Genomic DNA, 5083 nt, shown 5'->3' on the forward strand with positions numbered 1-5083 from the left:
GGCTGCTGCAGTATCTCGTTCTTATGTGAGATGCAAGTACTGCGCTACTTTTGTATGTTTATGTTTAAGCAAAGATAAATACATACATACACACACACACACACACACACACACACACACACACACACACATATATGTATATATATATATATATATATATATACATATATATAGTTCAAAACTTACTTTGTAAAGATAACGCTTGCGTTCGATGGTGTGATACAAACAATATATGAGTATATGCATATATATACATGTATGTACATACCTTCATCTATATGTACATATAGATACATACCTGGGTACATGACATTGCAAAAGAACGTGGACAAAATGATAAACAAGGTACAACAAACAAGCAGGCCACATAGAGAACATATCCTTCATCAGCTGCCACCATTAAAACACCGGCGTTTCGAAGAGTTAGGGCAGGACGCATCGTTAAAATGGCTCTTCCCTCAAACACAAATAATTTTTTTTCGTGGAGGATAGTGGCGGACGGAAAACAAGACAGGAAAACGAAACGGTGAAATAAACAAACAAAAAGGCTGTATATATATACATATACATATATACATATATACGTATATACATATACATGTGAACATTTTTCTTCAAACTACTATTCCCCTTAAATTAAACACTTAAATTATTTAATGCTATAACACAGTGCCATCCATTTAATACTTTATTATCCATTATTCCATATTTTACTAGTATAGGTTTTAGCAATAAATAACTATAACTCAGAAAAGCAAGCAATCGATCCGGTCCGTTCCATTTGCTGTCCCTTGTCAGAAAATCTTCCTTATTACGCCTTTCGGCAAAAATAAATCCTCTGTCCTTCTCCTATATTATGTTTAACAATATAGCTGATTTCCCTGATAGATAGATAGATATTTTAAATTTTTACTTTTTATTTTATACGTTTGCAATAATTTATTTTTTGTTATGCTGTCCCTTAAGATCATACCCCCTTAGTCATATTGCTTTAGTTATCCTAATCACTCACACACTCATTTATTTATTTACTTGTCTAAATTTAATTTAATTTAATGTAGTTTGACGAGAGCGGTTTCTTTAAAATGATGTAATGTTTTCAGTAATCAATTAAAGGAGTCACTTGAAATAGGCGTAATGAATTGTCACCTGCACATCTTTATTACTCGTTTATATTTTATTCACCTAATTTGGAATTTGCACTTCGGAAATACTTTAGAAAATACTTTTATGAAAATTACATGTCTGAATTACAAAGAGCGGATTTCTTCACTTAACTGGGTTACGTTGTCTGCACACACGGCAGAAATATCAGACACAACGACCCATGCACGGAGTCTTGATATTCAATATCCAATTAATATTGTTTGGGTGTGTGGATTATATCCGCCTAGCAAGGTACCTCAATTTAGGTACCTAATTCAACGGAATCTTAATTATATTTATTTATATATATAATGAAGAAATAAATGGTATAATTATCCCCTTATACAGCACAGCTAATTAACGCTCTAATAAAGTCTCAGGAATATCAAAGCAAGATAGAGAGAATAAATTTCAAAGATCAGTGTTCATATTCACTCAATATATTTCAAAGCATCGGAATATTCCACAGCATATATAGGCGCATTAATATACACAAGATGTAAAATAAAAATTTGTAAATATATAAATATACTTGTTAGGTTGTATGTCCATATTAAAATCAATGAGGAAGTTAAAATATCTACATTCTGAATGTATAGCGGTAATCCAAACAGATAAAAAAGTTGCTATAAAATGATTTTAAAAGGAATCATGAGCAGGTGCAAAGTTTGATGACCGTTTCGAGAAGATATAGGTTGGTATGGGCGAGTTAATTCCAAACATAACAATAATCTATATTTCTCTCATCAGAGTTAATCTAAAGGATTTACAAAAGAGTTATTTGAATCTTAAAGTTTAAACCAATATAAGAAATTTAAGAATTTTTAAAATTCGAATGCCGTGTCGGAACATATAGTTCAGGCAAATGATATAGTAAGAGATAAAATTATATGTTCAAATACATTATGAAGCAATAGATAATAGTGTTTTAAGATGAATCCAAATACACAAAGGGTAACAAGACTAAAATCATATAACCTAATTATTCTTGGAAAAATTTAATCGTTAATAAATATTTATGCCTACAAAGAATATTGACATCCGAGATCTTGTTAAGTAAAAGAACATTTAAACCCTGGAGTATACAGATCGCTTCTTTTATGCATAATTTACAGTTTCTTATTTCTTTATTGCCCTCAAGGGGCTAAACACAGAGAGGACAAACAAAATGATTAAGTCGACTACATCGACCTCAGTGCGTAACTGGTGCTAATTTAATCGACCCTGAAAGGATGAAAAGCAAAGTCGACCACTGCGGCAGATGAAATACCGCTAAGCATTTCGCCCGGCGCACTAACGTTTCTGCCAGCTCGCTGCCTCACAGTTTCTGGTGTGTGTGTGTGTGTGTGTGTGTGTGTGTGTGTGTGTGTGTGTGTGTGTGTGTGTGTGTGTGTGTATTGTATGGTGTGGTTTCCGTTATAATGGACCAATCTAGACTGAATTCTTTATTGCGAATTTTTAAATTTATTAATGTGAGTAGCTATTGCAGTTGAATTTCTTGTTTCTTGATTAATAAATCAATGCGTGTGTGCCCCATATCTAGTCTTAAAATCAGTTGTGCTTCCTATGTATATCTTTCTTGATTCACTAAGGGATGAAACCACAACTTTTCTCCTTAAACAGAATCCCTTTAAGGGACATAACTCCCGGTTACGGAAATTACATGTTTTATTTCTATACTTTGCCTTTATAATTTTAATATCAGGATTCTTATTATCATTCCTGTTTAGGTCAGCTATATTTGCACCTCTATCAATACTATTTCTTCTAAGTTTAAATCCATTAGTGCCCGCAATTATAGAGTACGATAATTTAAGGCAGGACCTATTAAAAATGGAATTATACTTATGGCATAATGGGAAATTCCTGTCAATAATCCTAAAAATTAATTTAGAGAGGTCTCTAACTACGAGGTAAAAAGGAGGGGTAAACCAGATAACTTCCCATCGAGTTGTTCCTATTCTGCCCAGTATAGTTATTATTATTATTAATAAAATAATTATAGTATCTTCTATTATGGTGTTGATTCTGATGCTCGGGAGGGGGAATCCGTGGGAGGGGTCTCAATGTTTAATTTCGCAAAATTTGGAAAACTTTTACCTAATTTATTTTTAAATATTGTATTTTTGATATAATATATCTTCCTTTTGAATTCACTGTCCTTCAATGCTTTATTATAAAAGGGTGCAAAGTTACAAGAAACCTTTTCGTTTGCAGACAAGTTAGAGATTCTTAGAGACACTCCTTTGGCTGCCCCATTAATAATACTTTGCGGAGAGTTTGATAAGGCGTGGATATACTTAATGGTTTTATTAAGCTTATGGTAAGCATAAAATAAGCTATTATCTAAATTTAATGTTACTTCCAAAATGTTAACACATTTAGTGACGAATTTTATTAGTCTTTCCCTAACCTACCAGTCGCTTGTGCAGAGGAACCAGAAATAGCATCGTCTCTATACAAACCTCCACTGATATTAGGGAATTCTTCCTTAATTTTTTAAAGTAAGAATAGTCTAACAATATCAGTGACTTGGGGAGAGTCCGAGCTTCCCATTGTAACATCAAAGTCGTCCTGAAGATCACATCGGATCCAGATCCTATTTCTGAAAGATATCTGTGTTTTCCTTGCGGCAAAAATAATATCTTTCTCTAACTGTGTAATATCAGTAAAATTCTCTGCAAAAGTGATTGCTTTATTAAGCAAGTCCGGCGTTATATATTGAAAGTAATTACTAATGTCGAATTGTATAAGGTGAGTTTTCCTTTTATTATTCAATGAGGAGAACCAAGTTATGAGGTCCGCCGTGGATATCCAAAGTGGAAGGTCCGTATTTCTTTTAACACAATGGATAATTCTATCAATGATAGACTTAATAATTCTGCTCAAGTCAGACGTGGCTGGGCAAGATAACCTAAGAGTGGGTTTGATCTAAAAGTTACCTTTGTGATCCTTAAATGTGAAATGTGAAATGTGGGATTATACACACACACACACATATGAATATATGTATGCATATCTATGTATTTGTCCCTCTAAATATATATATGTGTGCGTGTGTGCGTCTGTGTGTGTGTGTGTGTGTGTGTGTGTGTGTGTGTGTGTGTGTGTGTGTGTGTGTGTGTGTGTGTGTGTGTGTGTGTGTGTGTGTGTGTGTGTGTGTGTGTGTGTTGGCTGCAATTTATTCCTGAAAAATTTAGGCATAACAACATGTATGACGATGGAAAGTGCTTAGGTACGAACACACAGAACTCACGGAGAAACAAACATCGTAGCCTTCAAGTGCTGGCAGGGTACCGTAGATATGCAACAAGCAAAACTAATTTGATCTGCCAGCAAATCCTTGTTGTGGAATAGGTATAAAATGTAAACGCTAGCTCAACAAACGTTTGCTATGTCCAGGTCAACTGCTTAAAATCTTACCTGTATGAAATCTCACCTGTATGAAATCTTACCTGATGATGGTGGAATACATATTACCTTGTGCTATTGTAGCTGCCGAAAATTTTAAACGCTCTTCTTGTTTACTTATATATGTTAAACCGTTAATCCTTACACTTTTTTCTCACTCTGTTTATTTATTTATTTATTTATTTTTTCGTTTTCTGTCTATTTTTTTCTTCTTCTCAATCCTTTCTGTCGAAGATCGTAGTTTCAGACTTTTCCATTCTTCTGAGCGTCAAAATAATACACTTGTTCCGTCATTTGTTTTCTGTAAATTTGAACAATAGATATATTGTTGTGTGTACGCCCTCAGGCTCGTCCAATACGTATAAATAGCTAGTCGAAAAGCATCGAGGAGAGCGGATGAGCGGGAGAGCAAGATGATGAAGCCGTCGGTAGACTAGACGGCGAGTACTGCAGTCGAGTCGTCGGAAGTGAGAGTTGAGTAGAGATCATCCGCACGTGCGATATAACATGTATGTATATATATATA

Source organism: Octopus bimaculoides, chromosome 16 (assembly GCF_001194135.2).
Source record: "Octopus bimaculoides isolate UCB-OBI-ISO-001 chromosome 16, ASM119413v2, whole genome shotgun sequence".
In the NCBI taxonomy this organism is placed as follows: domain Eukaryota; kingdom Metazoa; phylum Mollusca; class Cephalopoda; order Octopoda; family Octopodidae; genus Octopus; species Octopus bimaculoides.